Source organism: Triturus cristatus, chromosome 11 (genome assembly GCF_964204655.1).
Source record: "Triturus cristatus chromosome 11, aTriCri1.1, whole genome shotgun sequence".
Taxonomy (NCBI): domain Eukaryota; kingdom Metazoa; phylum Chordata; class Amphibia; order Caudata; family Salamandridae; genus Triturus; species Triturus cristatus.
Genome location: NC_140594.1, coordinates 265,350,860 through 265,370,990, shown reverse-complemented (window position 1 = coordinate 265,370,990; position 20,131 = coordinate 265,350,860). Strand labels below are relative to the sequence as shown.

Genomic DNA, 20,131 nt, shown 5'->3' with positions numbered 1-20,131 from the left:
TTCTAAATGGTGAGCTTGCATTATGGCCTTCTCCACTTCTCTGCTGCGGGGATTTTAACATCCATTTAGACAGTGACTGGGCAGGCCCTTTTTTTTCTTCTCCATATAGGGGTCGTAAACCTAAGGTTTTTCAGGCACTAAAGAATTTGATGGATGACCATGGTTTGGTAGATGGATGGAATTTTTTACATCCTCAGACACCCGGGTATACTTTCTTTTCCTCCCCACATACTAAGTTTTTCCGATTGGATTATTTTCTTATCCCCGCTGCTTGGGCTTCTCATTGTCAAATTCGCATATATCCCAGATTGTTATCCGACCATGCCCCGGTAACTATTTCCTTTTCTAATGTTGTCACTACACGACTTGATAAAATTTTCACCTTTGATAGGAAGTTACTGTTTGACACTTCGTTTGTGTCACATATGAAAAAGTGGATCCCAGATTTTTTTCAGCTTAATCGCGGATCTGCAGAACCGGCTGTTGTCTGGGATTCCTTTAAGGCTTGCTTTAGAGGTGAGGTCCTTAGCTTTGCGCTCCATCTGCAAAAAACTCGGAAACAAAATTTGATGCAGTTATATACGCATCTACGGGATGCGGAATTAGAGCTTATAACTAATCTACAGGCTGCAATAGACCCCAAAGATAGTCTTGATGAACTAGCTCGCTGTAAGGCGGAGATCAATCTTATTTGGGCCCAAGAGATTGCGCTTAAATATCAGCTTTATCGAAAACAAATGTATGAATACGGAGAAACAGTTGGGAGATGTTTAGCTCAGAGGGTTCGGGCGAAAAAGCAATTATCTAACATCAAAGCTATCTATAATGATCAACAGGTATTAGTTCAAGATCCCGCGACTATCATGAAAGTTTTTCATCAATTCTACTCTGAACTCTATAGTCAGCCGAGTAATGATGACATCCCACCTGATCTTGGGCTCCCTACTCTAGAATGGGACAGACTTGATCCCGCTGCTGCTGAAAAATTGGTTCTTCCGTTTTCTGATGAGGAAATGGAACGCGCAGTGTTTAATTTACCTTCTGGTAAAGCTGCGGGCCCCGATTCTCTCCCATCAGAGATTTATAAGACTTTTTTTAAAGAACTTCGAGCTGATTTGTTGGATACTTTTCAGGCAGCCAGGTTGGGTACTCCTCCCGAATCATGGGCTGCTGCGCATATTGCCATATTTCCGAAGAAGGGGAAATCCCCCGATCAACCCGGGTCGTACCGCCCGATATCGCTTCTTAATTGTGATGGTAAACTCTATGCGAAATTATTAGCAAATCGCATGGCTCCTCACGTTCCACGACTGGTCTCATTACAACAACATGGTTTTGTGCCGGGGCGTGGGACGGTAGATCATGTTAATAGGGTCATCGCTCTTCTCGACGCCGCGCAGGCGGAGTCCAGATTTCTGGGTCTTGCCCTGCTCGACGCCGAGAAGGCCTTTGACCGCGTTTCTTGGAAATTTTTGTGGGAGGTCATGACACGTCTGGGATTTAGCACTAAATTTCTTCTGGCACTCCAGATATTTTATCAGTCCCCAACAGCTAGGATTTGCGCTATGGGTCTCAAATCTGAGGAGGTTCAGATTAGAAGAGGGACGCGGCAAGGCTGTCCTTGTTCCCCAATTCTTTTTGCTTTTTATATCAATCCCTTTGTTAAAATGCTCGAGCTTAGCTTACAGATTCCCCCTTTTATTGCTAATGAGGTGAAGTATAAGGTTCTGGCGTATGCCGATGACATCGCCGTTGTTACGTCTGATTTGAATTCGGCTTTACCATCCATTGAATTGTTAGCGGAATCTTTTGGGAGATATTCTGGCTATAAACTTAATAATTCCAAAACACAGTGTTTGTGCACAGATCAAACTCTTGTACTTGACAATAGGATTATGGGGGAAGTGGTCTATTTAGGCATTAAGATTAGGCCTAATTTGGAGGAACTCGTCGATACCAATTGGATTGATATATTGGACAAAACGAAGCAGGCATTGGAATCTTGGCAGAGTTTATATCTCACTTTGGTTGGCAGAGTCAATTTACTCAAAATGATTATATTACCCAGAGTACTTTATTTTTTTCGTGCTGTCCCTTTATTAGTCCCTAGGCCCAAAATTCGTCAATTACAGTCAATTTGTGAAAAATATTTATGGGCTCCTGGAAAAATACGCAGAGCTTCACGCTTTATGACACTCCCTTTGGTTCGTGGGGGCTGGGGGGTGCCAGATTTCGCCCTTTACCAGATGGCCTGTTTGCTTTTAAGAATGCGTACTCTCCTGACTGGAGAGGCAATATCTAACATGGCAGAAAATCCATCGATTTACCATATTACTTTAGGTCCATCTGCAAAAAGTTGTCTGATTTCTAATTTTGACAGTAGCTATTACAAACACACACGGTTTAAAACTATTATATCTGCCTTTAACACTTGGAAAAGTCTCAGGAAAATGTGTAATATGCCCAAATTCACAATATATACTCCATTCAAAGCTCCACATTTATTGCCGTCAATTTTTGGTGATGTAGTTGCACGATGCTGGCACTTTAAAGGTATTACATGTCTCGGCGACTTCGTTTCTGTTGATGGTTCTCTTCTTTCTTTTGATACACTTAGATTACAATTTGATTTAGACAATAATCATTTCTTTAAATACTTACAGATTCGGGATTTTTTATATAAACACACCATGCCATTGACTTCAAATGATGTTATGGATGCTATTAGATTACAACCTCCTATTGGAACTATCTATAAACACTTATTAACTTATCGTATAGATGATATTGATAAAACTAATCAGAAATGGTCGGGCAAGATAATGTCTGCCTCCATTAATATTCAAGAATCTATTAAAATGGCTCATATGGTTTTTTTTTCTGCTTCATTAAAAACACAATTGTATAAGACTATTTTTAATTTATATCACACTCCGGCTGTGATGATGAAATGGGGTAATTCATCTTTATATTCTAATTCTGGTGAATGCTTCCGTTGTAAAACAAGAGAGGCTGATTTATTACATGTCTTTTATGCATGTTCATCTTTAACATCTTTTTTTAATCAAATTTCAAACTTTCTTGGCTATGTTCTTAGGAAACCTGTAGTATTTTCACCAAAGCTAGTTTTCAACAAATCCTTATGTGCTCGCGAGCACTTTTTGTCAAACCACCTAACTGGACGAAGAGGGGATAGAGCTCCTGGTTTACAAAAAGCAGATTTAAAAAATCTGCAGAAATTTGAAAAAGACATCATAATACTTTGGTCCGAAGCATTATCACTAAGACAAATGAAGAGATCAGTCGGACAAGAAGTGACCAAAGTAAAATCCAATTGGACAATTGATGCCCACCGCACCCTCTGGCCCTGACCGGTGGGTAATACTGGTTCCTTACAAAAGTGGGTCACATCAATAGGTTTTTTTATCCCATAGAAGGGTGGCCAGCACAGGATTATGGTCCCTTAAGTCGTCCCACATAACCTTAAAATCTACAAAGGCTAAAAATAAATAAAAGGATGCAAAAATATAATCTTTAATGGTTCTGAAGCCCCTCCCCTTAAACGTAGGTGCCCACTCAGCTGACCCCTCTTGTCTTGGATTCATTAAATTAACCAAATTATACGCAATAATTAGACTATTAACGGTATCACCTTGCAGCGTTAGTTTATGGTACACCTGGTCAGTAAACGAGTTCACTTTCTCTAATACGTCATTGTCTTGACAGGAGAAACAAGGGTGCCGATTAAAATCCCCCAATAACATAATTTCAGTAAATAAAGACTCTGAATGAAAAAATCCTCTACAAAAACTCTTAAACTAGAGACGGCATCCAGTTAATTCCTGGTTACAGCTGTATTATAAACGTTAACTACCAGCATTCTACATTGTTTGAAAAGGTCTGAAGGGTACCAAGAATATCTGTCGATTTGGGCCTAATAAATTCAACTTTACATCTAAGGCCCAAGTTGATAAGTGTAGCAAGACCTCCACTAGCGCTCCCACAAGGTGACAAAATGGCAGGTGCAATCTGTGTAGCGAAACCGCCCAAGTATAAACACCCCTGGGCATCCCACGTCTCCTGTAAACATATAACATCAAAGGTGGACAACATTCTGATCCAACCAACATTGGATAACTTGACCCGCACCCTGCTATATTCCAACTGAGAACCCTTAATGGCGTGGGCCTATTGAGCACCATATGCTTTTCCAAGTCCTCTTTAATAGGGGCTGTGCCCAGTCAGTCAAGATCCTCCAGCCGGCTCAAGGGCTCCTAGCGATTGCTGACTGGTATACTTGCAGTTTTACTTTGACGTGAGTGAGTAACCACTCCATCTTGTGGCCTGTACTGGCCAAAGTACAATCCCCCCCTTTCCAGTGGCCTCACAGTATAAGGTGGATAGAGAGAACCCAATGGAAGCACTGAAATTCGGTCCCTAGTGGTATCTTTAGATCAAAGAGTGTGAAGAATGCATCCCACCGACAAAGCACTGCTTAAATGAACTATTATAGAGTCGCCTGCAAACATCTTGTTACAGGGACCAACTCAGCCAACTCTGCGAACCATGATGATTTCATCAAACAAGGGCTGGGCCAGATTAGCCCTAGTCGACAACCAATGAACCACTTTATTCTTAAATTGGTAATAATTTTCCTGAACATCCTTCCCTAAGGGGGCAACATCCACCATTATAAGAACATAAGGGGTAGCAGCTGGGGGCAAATGTATAACATTAGTGCAAGGATATTCTTCAAATTAGGTCTTTTGTAACAAATGGAGAACTACAGCTATGGGACTGATAAAATCACGAGAATTAATCTGCTGGACCATATGAGTGTCCATCCGGGGAACTGAATCACCAGTGTGTTTGGTTGATGCCGTTGGAAATGAAGGGCCTGATTCAGTAGTTGAGGGCACTAAAACCTTATTTACTACCTGATGCCCAGAGGGCTCAGGGCAACTTAGGAGATTGGTATTATCAGTTAAATGCATCGTTAGAACCTTTGTTGTGCCATTTTCAAACTTACTGCTTGGTTTAATGGAATTCAACTGTCCTTGATTCTTTACTTTACGCCTGACTCCTGTCCTCTGGGTATCGACAGTTTCCTTGATAACAGGAGGCTCATGATTCTTATAATGTGCCACTTTAGGTATACGATTTTTGGGTGATTGCTGGCAAAGTAAGGAAGGGTCGTGTAGAGGAGTGGGGGAAATAATAGTTGACATAACTTCCCCTTCAACTTGTCCCTCTCTGGATAAAGTAATGGCTTGATGATTTGTGGCCTGCTCAACTTCGGCACACAACATTTCACCCAAGAGTACTCCTACAGCCCAGTCTACTCTGGGCACTGACAGGCCTGCTCTTGGCCTGGTATTGGCCCGGGCGCATCCCACACTGCGGGAGACCCGCCGGTAATTTATGCCCCTCTGGGAACTGAGGTGACGTGGTGAATGACCAGGCAGTCTGAGGGCTGTAGTCCTCGTCCTCTGCTCCAGCGCCGGCAAGGGTTTGTCTATTCCACGCTGTGGGAGCCCTGCCGGTTATTTATGTGCTTCTGAGTACTGAGGTGATGCAGTAAATGACAGTGCAGTCTGGGGGTTGTAGTCCTCGCCCCCTGCTCCAGCGCCGGCAAGGGTTTGTCTATTCCGCGCTGAGGAAGCCCTGCCGGTAATTTATGTGCGGTGCCTCTGAGTGCTGAGGTGATGCAGTGAATGAGAGGGCAGTCTGGGGGCTGTAGTCCTCATCCCCCGCTCCAGCTCCGGCAAGGGTTTGTCTATTCTGTGCTGCGGGAGCCCTGACGGTTATTTATGTGCTTCTGAGTGCTGAGGTGATGCAGTGAATGATTGGGCAATCTGGGGGCTGTAGTCCTCATCCCCCGCTCCAGCTCCGGCAAGGGTTTGTCTATTCCGCGCTGCGGGAGCCCTGCCGTACTTTATGTGCCTCTGAGTACTGAGGTGATGCAGTAAATGACAGTGCAGTCTGGGGGCTGTAGTCCTCGCCTCCCGCTCCAGCGCCGGCAAGGGTTTGTCTATTCCGCGCTGCGGAAGCCCTGCCGGTAATTTATGTGCGGTGCTTCTGAGTGCTGAGGTGATGCAGTGAATGAGAGGGCAGTCTGGGGGCTGTAGTCCTCATCCCCCGCTCCAGCTCTGGCAAGCGTTCGTCTATTCGTTAATTAATAAATCAATGAATCTTGGTCCCACTGTTCCCATACAGTCACGTTCATCCCTCCCTGATATCTGTTGCCGCGAGAGTACGGTGGGAAAAAACAACAAAAAAACATATTCATTGGTTAGCCTCGCGGGGCACCTGTAGAACCTAGCAATGTGATTGGTGGCTGCAGTATGAAGAAAAAGGTTGCAGCTGTCATTGCAGAACTCGAAGACCCAACTTGGCCTCAAAGTTAAAAAATAATAATAATTAGGTTGTCACTAACCTGCGGTTAGTGACAACTCGGGACCACAGTGTGGTCCCGAGAGGCTCCCACAAGACACCTGTGCTCCCACAGGAGTCTGCAGGACAATTTTTCTTTTAAACAAAGAATGTGGGGTTGGGTCTGTGGATTGTTGGCTGCTCACGGGTGATGGACAGAGGCCAGGCCAAGCCGCAACCCGCTGGTGTGAATGGCAGAAGGGTCTGCGTGGAGGGATTTGGCTGCCTATGGGGGGGATTGGGCACAGGGTCCAGCTGCATACTGACATAAGTATAACTTCCACCACTATGAATGAAATATACTTTTATTTGATTTCTTTAAAATCATAAAAGGGGAGCGAACCACCTTAGTACATGAGGTATCAAACAATTGTTCTAGGTTAAAAATGCAATAAACACATTAGTTAGGACTATTTCTGTACGAAGTCCCGCACTGTTAGAGAAGCAAACTTAATTAAACCTGTACACAAGCATACATGTTTCTCCGGGGTATAATAAAGTGAGGGGATGTAGACTGCGGGGTTTAAAATAGATGAACAAGGCGATTCTGTATAGTCAAGTTCAGTTCATCAGTCGTTCTTGTCTAATTATTTTGCCGTTAGGTTCCAAAATGTTATTGCCTTACAAAACAATTGGGCAGACGAGCCTCCAAGACATGTTATAACTTCCACCGCTATTATGCACTACTTATGCCCGCACATATTACATCACTATAATAATAAAAAATATCTATTTGTAAAGCGAGAACATATCACCCCTTAAGGTTTCAAGGCGCTGTGATCGATCGGGGAGATTAAGTGAGCTATTGCCCAGAGTCACATGATGCTGAGCTGAGCTGAGCTGCCGCCGGGGAGTGAACCGCGAGCCCTGTGGTCTGGAGTTAGCTGCTCTGGCCGGTGCACCACACCTCTCCCGCTCACTGTTGATGTCTGGAATCTACAGTGGGGCAAGGTATACATGTCAGTTATGCATAACTAGTGAATTTCAGTGTTTTTTTGTTTTTGAAATGGTTTTTATTTTGTTATTAGAAGACATACATATAACCCCAATTTAATGGTTGTGTTTTTTTACGTAATGTATATTTCTAGGTTTTATAGCTGGGACTGGGTTGAGAGTTAAGGGGAGGTTTTTAAGGATATGGGGAGTAATTGTATATAAGGTTTTATTAGAGGTCAGGGTGTTTTTCTATGAGTTAATGTTTTTTTAGGAATTGGGTAGAGGTTTGAGGGTAATGGGTTTGTAGAGCTCAGGGGTGCTTTAAGGATTAAGAGGACGTTTAAGGGTTTTGGGGAGTGTTTGGGTATAAGGATTTAAGGCTTGTTGTAGGGTTTATGGATGTTTTTAATGGGTTACTGAGCTTGGATAGGTAGAATTTTGAAGGGTTATGTGTTATGCTTTATGGGTGAGAATGGTTTCAGGATTTGTGGAGGTTTTGGGTTTTGAGGAATGTATTGGTATAATGTTTTAAGATTCTTGTTTACAATTCAGGAATAAATTCAGCAGCGCAAGCACAGTGTTCTGATTAAATAAAAATTAACAAAAAAACAAAAAAAAATTAAACAAGTGTTTGCGCCAATGATGCATACAAATATATCAAACTCTATTAACAATGATGAATAATTTAAGCCAATAAATAATTCATATTCAATATATCTTCCTATCAATTATTACATGTGGACCTATCTACTGTTGCATTTTTTAAATCTCTTTTTTTGCCCTCTCCCCATGAATTAGAAATAAATTTCTTGTTGTGGTATGCACTACGGGAACTGTTAAATCATGACAGACATTAAAACATGACATGAAACTAATTTGCATTCCCGGTGTTCTGTGTTTTGTGGCACTATATCCTCTTAAGATGAACACATAATTTTTCATGAAATACAAGGAGAAACAAAGGTTGTTCCCATGGCAGTTCATGTGAGTATCCTAACAGAGATGATACCTAAAATAAAGATTTGTATGTGCTATGTTTCTTTATTAGCCTTGCAGTTATTATGAAAGAAGTCATTGCGGTTATGACATAACTTCATGGGAACATTCAGAGTCAAAGGGCATATTATGTCTCTTCCTGTGATGCCTTATGGTCAAGGGGTGTGTGATGTCAGTTCCACTTCCCTAGCATTATAGTGAATCAGAGTCCATGTATTGTTCCTTCCGAAACCTGGAGACTACATCAGTGGATAAGGATACAGACAATGCCAATAGGTATAGACAGAGACGTTTTAATGCATGGGCAAAGTGGGCTCTGACCCAAAGCCCCAGTCTTTCAGAGGGCCCCCTGATCGAGCCAGCTCTGTTCTACTGAGAGTGTTGCCCTTTTGACCTTAAATATTTCTATTAAAAGATTGTTTCAAATAACATTTTTCTTTAATTTATTTTATATGTGAGTGATTTTTGAGTCTATTACGGACATTTTGCAAAGAAATGTGTTTGTGTTTCAAGCAGCATTCATAAAAAAGTTTCTTTTAGATCAACACCAGACCTTACATATGAGAAATGGGAGGGTGTCACAGAGATTATTTGCAGTAATATTAGTGAGCTGCTGCTGCTGTGTTACAATATTGAAAACACACAACACAACACTATGCCTGGATATTAGCTATAAACACATTTAGAATTTGGGCAAGTGTGACTGTGCAGTGACCGGGTCAAAGAGGGCATGAAAGAGCTGAAATTGAATCATCAATTCAAAACTGTTCAGAACAATAGCCCCCAAAATATGTTTGCACAGGGCCCCCCAAATGCTTAAAATGACCCAGGGTATAGTACAATGAGTGAGCATTATCGGATCCCGGTGAGTTATTCTTTAAGTTGTGCTTGAAATCTTGTGATTAAACCAAGTTATCCTTACACACATACAGAATATCACAGACAATACCCTGATGAGATCGGTTTAATTCCTGGTCCAATGCAAGGAGCAAAGCATGATTTCCATACGGTCGATTCATTTTCCAAATTCTGTTAGTGCTTTGTGATTATAGCTGCACTACTCTTTCACGAATCTTGGTAGGTATTTCAAGCTCTCATGGACACAATCTCTGGCAAATGTATGACGTTATTCCGCCGCCTTTTATCCCTCAGGGAATCACAACGCGGTTGTTACAACGACCGCGTTGTGATTCCGCATACCATTACTCCACAAGTCGGAACAACGACTTGCGGAGGGGGGCACTGGAAGTTGGAATAGTATAATTTACAATTCCAACTCCAGTCTGTGCGGACACTAGGGAAGATGTTGGATTTTAAATCCAACACCTCCCCCTCCCTCCCCCCCTCCACAAGTCGTTGTTTCGACTTGTGGAGTAATGGTATGCGGAATCACAATGCGGTCGTTGTAACGACCGCGTTGTGATTCCCTGTGTTTAAAAAGTTTCGGGGTAAACATTGTTTACCATCTCTGGCTTTCAACGTCAGAAGATAATTACTCACTTGTGAGATGAATTAAGTGAATTGTCCTTGCCATTTTCTAGCATGGGATCCACACAGTGCACACTTCTCTAACACATAATGATACTCAATATTGTCAATGGCCAAAACTAGGATAAGACGCCAGGTCACGGGGAAGTCAGCAATTTTGCCTCTAGACCATGTTAGTAGCTACCTGAGAGGCTTCTGTGCATGTCACCACCCATGGTAGCATAGCCAGCTGATGTAGCCAATGCTTAGTGCTGTAAGATATGTGCGGGTGTGGAATGTTAGAAACACTGAAAGAGATAATGGCAAAGGCAGAATAAAGACAAGCATATGCATAAAAATAAGCTTTGTTCATTGTGTCTCATTTTTTTTTTTAATAGGGCCGACAACACAGAGACAACATACCAATAAGAGAGTCCTAGCTTTCGAGATAAGATAAAAACAGCATATATACTGAGCTGCAGACACTTTGAAGCCAACTTAAAAGATTAATAGTTACACATTTTTCAGTCTTTACGAGAAAATACAATAAAAAAAGGGCCAAACCGACACACCCCTGGATGAGATGTGCAAAAAGAAGACCCTATTGTCAATGAGTTGGAATTCCTTTTGCAGCACACATGCATGTGTTAAACAACCGGTGCCGCACTTAGCTTGCTGGAATTTCATAAGGAAACCTTATGGACTTACTACAGTTATTCTTTTAAACTGTAATTGCACTGTTTTTAGTTTTGGCATCAGGGTAGCATTTATTAAAATGTGGTCAGTATCCTGTTAGCCAATTTTAATATCACTTGACTTTCACGCCATCACATCACGAGCACTGCAACCATCACCCTTCCAAATACTCTAACGATCTCCTCAATTTTTGATATCATACTGATGGAAACATCTGTTCCAACTCCCTTCTACCTTTGAGAAGTTTGCAGCCCTTGATTTCAAAAGGGCGTGCATTTGGAGTGGATATCCCAAATGATGAAGCAAGCCACCTCGGTGGGTGATGGGATTCCGTTGTTTCCCTGAAAACTTTTCTCACTCTATTTAGTATTTTCTTGCTGACTTAGAAATAATTATCTTTAGAGACCATAGTTTTCTTCTTTTTTGTGTGACTAGTTCGGTAGGGGAACAGAATACTAGTTGGTCTATAAATATTTTCCCCAAGACCCTCCTTTTGACTATTGATCGGGATATGAGCCATGTACAACAAGCAGTCCTGCCACGTGATCCCACTCCATACAGAAAAATAATCCCCTACCTGGAGTCCTTCCACACTCCCCATCCACCCTCTGCACTACCATCCACAACCGCATAAAAAAATCCATACCTGTCGTCCAGTCAGGGCCGGCCCTAAATCAGATTGACCAGGTTAGTGCCCTGAGCGGAAAGAATATGTGGAGTTTGTGGTGGGGGTGAGGGCGAGGGGTCATTGCGGTGTGATGGCAGGAGGTGTGAGGAAGATGGTAGGCGGGCAGGGTATAGATTGGGTGCTATTAATTACGCTGAGGTACATTAAGGGCTGATTATAAAGTCTTTAACGGGACCCGATTGAGACCAAGTGGGATGGACGAGCTGCTGTTTGAATAACATTAAGTTAGGCAGCTCCCTGCTGCGCCCCTTGGAATGTGGCGCCCCCTGCCTGGGCCCAGCTCACACATGCCCAAGGCGGGCCCTGGGTCCAGCTACCCTCCCACATCAACCTCAGCATTAACCCTGTCTTAGCAAATATATAAAAAGAATAGTTCCTATCCTAATGTCATCCACCCAACAGGGCCGGATTGGGATTAAAAATCAGACGGGCACGCAAAAAAAAGTGTCCCACATTTGCGTATTGCCTTTCTGCAAACCACTGCCTCCGCAAAATTTTATAAAAAAAGAGGGGGGGGGGGCGTTAAAAAAACACACGGATTAGTTTACACTGGTGAAACACACCTAAAAACAAGTGAGGCCACTTCTGCTCAGACCCCCTACCCCGCTCGCTATGCATGCATTAATGGGCCGGCCCAGCCAGAGAAAGGGAGTGACAGTCTGCCGTTGATAAGAGGGAGGTAGGACGCCCATCTGCCTCCAGAAAGGCCACTCAGGCACCCACTGGGCCGCTGGCGGCATCAAACACAGACACTGGCCAAATCGGTCCCCCAGGCTGCCCCTCAGTCATTGCCCGAGTGCCCGCGTTATCAATCGGACGCTGCCACCCAACCACCGTCCGCATCCCCCATATGTCAACACCCGCCCAAATTGAAAACAAATACCCAGTGTACTGCCACATGCCAATATCACTCTCTCGTAAACCCTGGCTTCTCTTTGCCCATATATTTAAAAAAAACATTGGTGCCCGTCTGCGAGCTCTCCCACCATCCTCACCCCACTGAAGTTGTCCTCTCCAGTCTCAGACAGGGAGCACAGAGCGTACCCCACACTGGTCAGTGCAACATGTTTTCCCCTGTCACCTTAGGTCTGCAGAGACCTGTGCCAGGGGAGGCGGTGGTCAGTGATGGAAGACGGACGCCCTCCTTCTCTCACCTCCCTTGGGAGGAAGGAGAAAGTTGGGTGAGAGCACCAACCATCATGTACCCGTTCTGCTCGGGAGCCTTGGACCGAGCCCGAGCGCACAGGGGTACTCGGGGGAACCGGGCGCTGAAGTGCCCCAGTGTTGTTACATAACCGCGCTGCTAGCCAGAGATTGAACGGACTGTTCACAATACAGGTTTCCAATGGAAGACACACACACTGCGGCGTTGATACAGCTAAACAAACCGACAAAGGCAGGCGAGAAAGCGGCAGACCAGAGTGATGTCTGCAATAAACGTACCTGTGTGGTAATTTCCTCCATGCGAGAGAGGGCCGGCCGTCTTTTCACTGCACTGCACCTGGTGTTGGCACCGTGCACGCCGCTCTGTTGGCAAACACGCTCCGCAGCCCTAAAAATTCCCACAAATGAGCCCCGTTCTCAGAGCCAGGAAATTGCTTTATTTGGACAATTCTGCGTTTCACCACTGCGTTTTTTTTTGTAACCGTACAACAATATTATGAACCTGGATATTTAAAGCACATGTAAAATATCGACACGCCGTTTTATTGTGGTTGCTTAGCAACTAACGAGATTGGCGTAGGCCAAATGAGCCCAGCGCTAACCGCAGCAGGTATTACTGTGGGCTGGGGTATGAATTACTTATGGTAACAGTCTCTTGTACACAGTCATTTCCATAACGATGTAAATGGAATCTGCCCTTTCATGGAGTCCCTGCACCTCTGCGCGCTTCAAACTCACTCGTTCGACGGGCGCGAGGAACATGCAAAGCTTTGCATACATTAATACACAGAACAGGGCTTTAAGTGGGCCGGGTCTGTCTGGGTCTCGGACCCGGTAGTAATTAAAAATAGACATTGAAGCGTCTCCCTATTCTGCCCTATATTCCTGTCAAACCTACCATGTCAGTGATTTAGTTTTTGATTATATTTCACGTTTAACACTTTTAGGGAATGTAAGATTAAGTAAGATATTTCCAGGATGTTGTGTTTCTGTATTTGGGGTACTTTGAACTGAGTCGCCTCCAGGTGCACACAGGAAGCCAAAATTGCTCTGTAGTTGAGGCTGAAGGCAGTGTGTGTTTTGACTGTCAGTGGCTCAAAATAGGTGTTCTGAATACAAGGCCATCCAATCATTGGCCTCTTTGTAGTGCACACTGAGCAATGGTCACGCATTTCTGTTGCAATGGTGAAGCTGTGCAAATGTGTGCGAGAAGGTACACAGTCGTCATCATATTGACAAGGCGAAAGTATAAGAAACTGTTGTGTTTACAGTTGAGGGGGTGAATTGTGTATTTGGGGGGTGGTGAAGTGAAGCTGATGGGAGGAAGAGCATTCAGGAGAGAGTGGTAAGAGGGTGCTGAAGAGGAAAGAGACAAGTTGTAAAATTTGCAGATGGAGGAGATGTGTAGATAAAAAGACATACACACATGTCTAACATTGTTAACATAAAGAGTGATTGAGCCACAAATCACCGCCACTTCAACAGGCCTCAGTAATGTCTTATTCACAATCTCAGTTTCAGAACTGAAACATTTTCAATATTATTTACAACAAAATTATTGTTGTTGCTCATTTATCTGTTAACAACCACTGACAAAGGCAATAGTCCTGGCTGGTTTTAGGTGATTGTCAGTTGTTGTGTTATATATCTAGATGTAATAACAGAAAGCTCAGAGAGGGACCAAATACCAGTCAAGTGGTACACTATGGGAATCCTAGAAATTCTTTACGTGTGTTAGCCATGCCCTTAGGTACATGGGTCCTGCCCTCTTTAGAGACTCCCTACTTGTTTTTATCCCTCTTAACGCGCTGCAATAGACCATTTCAGTTTCAAGACAAGTGGTGGCTCATTCACTTAATGAAATTATTAATGGGGGAAGTTTTAAAAACAGATGATGCTTTGACTACTTTTATTTGGCCAAAGATTGCATGTTCAGGGAGTTACAACATCTGTCAGATCATGAAATGATTACTCGTGTCCTGAGAAGGTGCATTACAGCTTCCACCACAGAGTGAACAGTCACAGAATGATCTGTGCTTCCATTGTCTCCAGTAATGTAAATGTTGGGGATCATCGTTACAGAAATTCTAGTCTTGTGGGCTCAGGCGCTTTTCGATCTGTTTATAAATGGCTGTAGCTGTCTGGAAGAATGTGTCATCGAGACTAAAGAACAGTACAATAACAAGTATAGAGAGAAAGTGTGCTTTGAGTGAGCCACTTTCAGCCTCTGGGTTTGATATATTTTCACAATTTGATATTGCATGGATGTGCTGTCCCAAAAGCCCATGGTATTTAATGGATGGTTACACTGTCCCATTTAAGTTCCCCTGAGGTTTTGGTGCTAGGGCTCAAGTAGTTCCTTTGTTAAACTAAGGGCAATGTTTACTCTTTGATATGTTTACCTTGCTGGCACAATTAAATTTTAATTGCTGGTTTATTGCTTTTTAGGTTTTCATCCACCGCTGTCAGCAAAAGCTATTGTTCTTAAAAAAAAAGAAGCTTAAAAGGGTCTTGAAGCACGCCCATTACTTACCTTTACCTACCATTGGTTGGCTCCTATATCACTCTCGTTTCCTTGCTTTCTATTGGTCGGCTTTCTCCTGGGCTTCCGTCTTCATCCCTTCGTCCCTGCCGTGGAACATGGAGCAAGTTGTGCTTTCTGTGGCCAGTGTCCTTCCACTGGCCGCATGCTCCTTAAGGAACTCTTTTCATTTACTTTACAGCACCCCATCATTTTCTTTACACCACTCACCCCCACCACCTTTGCTTCCCACCCTGCTTCCTCTTGTTCCTATTTTTTACTTTTCATCCCAGGTTTATAGAGCAAACTCTGTCCCAAAGTATTAGAGCTCTTTACATGAGCACTATTTACTTTACACAAGGACACATTAAGTTTTGATTTTATGGCCCAGGAAGTTTCAGTGGTTTGCCCAAAATCACAGGATGTTGAGCCAACTCCGAGACTCGAACCTTGTTCCCTGGTTCCGTAGGTGGCAGTTCTGGCCATAATGCCAAATCCTATTTAAAAAACATTAACATAACCAAACAGCTTGCACATAGTTATTTGGCTTTGTTAATGTTTTTTTAAGTTGTTGCACAGTGGCATGGACTGCTGTGCAACCTGACTTATAGTACATTTTTAAAAAGCGGTATGACACGGTCACGCTGGCCGCGCCATAGCACTTTGCTTTTATTTACTTTGAGTCATGTTGCACAGCAGCTCACACTGCTGTGCAACATCTTAAAAAAAACATGGACAACACCAATAAGTCTTGGATAGGCGAAACCTATTGGCTTTGCAATTATTGTTTGTTTAGGAAGTTCTTGTCTCTTGATGCCTTAGACTGTTACTAAGACAACAGTACTTACTAATCAGCTTGCACATTCATTTCTTTTACTTTGCCCTCATGTTATATGCTGTTGGATTTACAGTTTGTTTGTTCAGAAAGTAGAGAGAACATATAGGCTTTCTTGAAGACACAATGAAAATGCTAGCTCTTTGTCAAAAGTAGACAACTTAGTCATATTTTGCTGTGCATGCCTTTTAAGCTCTCTACTTAAAAACTAAACTTAATCTTCTGACATATTCTCTTAACACTCTTCTTTGGTGTTACAGTTTAAATCTGCTGTTGCAGTCTGTTCAGGAAAGGGGCCATACTTTCAACTTCCATATTGTTGTAACTCAAGATTTTTATGTGTATGCATGTGGTACATGTAAAGTGCCAACCTAGCCTAAATGACAGCGAGGCACTGTACAGGGTCAAATGCAAGTATACAGTCAACGACTGATAGGAAAGTTAGCTGGGTATTGAATTATTACATGGTGATGTAGTGTTCTTCAAAGAGGCATGCCTTCAACTCTTTTTGGGGTGGTCGTTTTGGATATGCAATGTTGTTCAAGATCCTGGGTGCATAAATGGAAAAGGCCTGCTGCCTTGTGTTTTTTTTTCCTTTATACAGCCACGGAGTCCTGAAAGCCACCACAGAAGGTTTGTTCACAAGATAGCATTGATGCTGGTCATGATTACATGATGTGGCTGTTTTTGAAGTTAGTGCAGGCCATCAAGGGGAGCCAATAGAGCTCTGTCAGGATGGGGATAGTGTGGTCATATTTCTTCCAGTCCTGGATGAGACATGCTGTTGCATGCAATACCCTTAAAGATGCCATTGTGGAGTCTGCTAGGTCATAGAGCAGGGCGTGATTGCCATCCAGATGTGAGAGCACGAGTGAGGGCTTGAACAGCAGTTCTGAAGTTGTTTTCTGGAAGACACAGTTTCAGTTTCTTTAAAAGAGAAATGTAGTAACAGGCTGTCCTTTTATGGCAATGTGTTCCTTGAGGATGAGAGTAGTGTCCAAGATGAACCCAAGAGACTTGATATTATGTGGAAGTTTGGGTCAGAAGTCATCCATTTTCATGTCATTGAGCAAGGTGTGAGCTATTTCTTGAGTGTTGCTCTTGGCAAGTAACTGGAATTTTGTGTTGATTAAATTGAGCTTAAGTAGGGACTGGACATCCAGGGCTGGGTGATTTGGGGCAATGTTTGAGGCATTGAATGTCTAAAGCAGAAGATACTTTCAAGTAGAGTTGTGCATCATCAGCATATTGAAGAATCTTAATGCTGCTATCTGTGAGTAGAGCCTCAAAGGGCTTGATCTACGGTTAAAGATGGCAAGTGACAGTATGGAACCCCGAAGAACTGCACAGGTGCTAGGGATCTCGTAGGACCTGGAAGTTCTCATGTGAACATACTAGTGTCGATTGGAAAGGTAGGAGGAATAGGGCGAAGACTTCCTGTTATGCAATGTGTGCATTATTGTGTGGGTAATGTCCTCCTATTACCTAATCACTTTAAATAGCAAAAAGTATCAAACCTGCAGTAATCCCAAGTACAGGTCCTCAGGATGCGATGCTCTGTAAGTACTTCATTACTGCAGATGAACCCTGGGCTTAAGTTGGCCAAATCTCTTCTGATAATCTGTAATAACGAAATTGCACAGATGATAACATTGGGCGACAGGGCGAGGTTTAAAATGTACAATTGCCTCTTAAAAAAATCAAATAATTTGTCATTGTTGTCAATGTTTGAACATCTGTTATGTGTACTATCACAGCCGTATTATTTTGATTTCATTTTAAAACTTTTTTATTTAGCTGTCCTCCATTTTGTGAGCTACATTCAAGTTTTTGTCACAGAAAATGACCTCCTCGAAGGGCAGGAAATGGTGTACAGACATCTGACTGCACCACATGTTTAGCTATACCACATACATGCATATACATACATTGTGTCCCATATGTGGAGGGAACCATCTGCACAAGATAGGAAATGGGTCAAATGTATGTCAAGTCACTGAGATATAATTTGGACTGCTGCACAGAATGGTGACTCAGGAAAGCAGCACTTTAAACTTCCAGGGAGCAGTGACCTGCTGTCATCACAAGGACTGTTTCTAAGACCCACATATGTGGAGTTTCTATTATTCAGGAATTGACAAAGGTTTCCAAGAGAACTCCTGCAATCCATTTGTGAAGTCCATTTTAGAATGTGCAAATATACATGTTAATGTTTGCCTCTCAGCATGTCTTTACTAACTTTTTTTTCTTTTTTCCCTAAAAGGGCAACATTTGTGTTCATGGAGAACCCTTCACTGATTATGAAAGATTTTAGGTCTTGTTTGTGACAGCACATGAGCTGTCACTTGCAAGACATTTTGCTTAGTTAGAAGGGGCTTAGAGCCCACCCATTGCTTCACTAGCTTCATTGTCACTCAGAATTTTATTATTCCTGTTTGTTACATCCTCACCTTGTGCATGGCCCTCCCTTGAAGCATGGACCAAGTACTTATGTCCTTACACTGCTCTCATATTTGGAGTTACTTTTTTGTCTTGAATCACTCTATACGAGGGCAGTCTTTTTAGTCCGACTCCCTCTTGTGCTTCTCCAACACCACCTCCCCGCCTCGCCAGCATTGTTCACACTTACAAACTTTAGCTTTTATCTCCTACTCCAACTCTTGCCCATGAGCTTTTGCCACCCCACCCCACGCTCACTCATATGCTTGTTGACCCCCACCTGCAGTCATGTTGTCCTCATCGTTTACATCTGTGCTCTGCTACCCCAATGTTCATCTTGGCCGCCCATGCTTCTGTTTAACCCCCTCCCCCCCTCTCTTGCATGTTGCTCCCAGGAAGAGGTAGTCATCTACAGCGTACTGCATCTTGGAGGGACACTTCCATTTACAGACAGTGCAGTCAAGGTGACCGAAGTAGCATTGGCGATGAGCCCTAGAATCTGCACTTCCTGGAGGCATGCAGTACCCTGCTTTCTTGTTTTATTGAAGCACTCGATGAGAGAACATGTATTTGTGAGCTGTCTCCCTTGTGTGCCTCTCTCCCCTGCACTGCATGTTGCTCTCTCTCACTGGCATACTTCTAACCCCAACCTACACTCATTTTGCCCTGTCTCACTCACGTGCGTCTGTGCCCCTGTCCCCCGTACAGCATGTTTTGCAATTAGTGCTTTTGTGCTAAATAAAATATCAGTAAAAACAGTAACAGGGAGTAGCAAGCATAGTGCTTTGGAGCCTTTAAAACACACTGCCTAATATGGAATGTAGCTATGTGCTATTTGTCCCCAAGCCCACTCTGACATGTAACGTGAACAGCGTGCCCCATACAGCTGCTTTAAGGGCAACAAAAGCTGTGACCAGGGCCGGACTGGGAACCCAAAGCAGCCCTGGCAATTTTGTCCGTGGGGGGTGCAGGGACAGGGGGGATTGGCAAGTGTGAAGCACTGCTGCTTAACAGAACCGGCCCCCAGTACTGCAGCTTTTGTTACTGGGGGCTGATATTGTAGTATCACTGCAAAACTGACCCCCAGTAACAGAACTGACCCACATGGCTCCGAAACCAGCCCCCACCCTTCCAGCTTCCCGGGCAAACGCTCGAAGCCCGCTACGGCCATTCCAGCCCTAGCAGTGACTCAAACTCATACCACGCATGGCAACATCCCATATGATTTACCTTCATGACAGGCATTTAGTGGTTAGAAATGGGAATTGAATCCACAAAAACTGCCCGGCATAGCGAATGCGAAACAAAAATCACTGGGGTCACTGCACACCCTGTTCATCCTTGCCTATATGTTCTCTGAAAGTATGACATGCTCTTTTTCACTGTAAGTCACACAGAAATTACATTTTTTACATCTCGGCATTTCCCTTTTCAAGAATAGATCAGCATTTCTGCTGCTGTCTGTCTGCACTGAAAGTCGTTCGTTCCCCATGAAGAAGCAATGTCTCTCTCCAGCGTTGAGTAACCAGCACTGTTCCTTCACGCAACGGCCGAGAGTTCATATCACTACGCCTGGGGCGGTACAGCACTCCCAATTCTGCACCATGATTCTGAAGGTTTCTATTTCCCAGTCACAGCCCCATCCTACTCGCTGTGGTACCAGGAAACAGGGATGATTCTTGGATGTTTGGGACCCTGGGCAGAAAGGGAATGTGGGAGGCCCTTCTAATTTGCCTACAACATGACACATTCAGGGCTGTAAACATCTCAACAGATGCCCCTGGTCCTGAAGCTGCTTTGTAGAGACCCTTCCTGTGCTGCAGCCCCTCCCTCTCAGCCAACTCGAAGTCACTGGCAGCTCATAAAGGGCTGGACGTGTGAGAGTTGCTTATCATTTGAGAGGGTTAATACTGGGGGAGGGGCTAAACTGCAATAGGCATCCCGTGGTGCCTTTGGG

The 20,131-nt window shown here is 43.6% G+C and overlaps 1 protein-coding gene across 2 annotated transcripts in view; it reads left to right on the top strand.

Moving 5' to 3' along the window:
- The window catches only part of TTC28 (tetratricopeptide repeat domain 28), a 1,841,724-nt gene that overhangs the window by 518,579 nt on the left and 1,303,014 nt on the right, over positions 1-20,131 (top strand). The window lies entirely within an intron of this gene.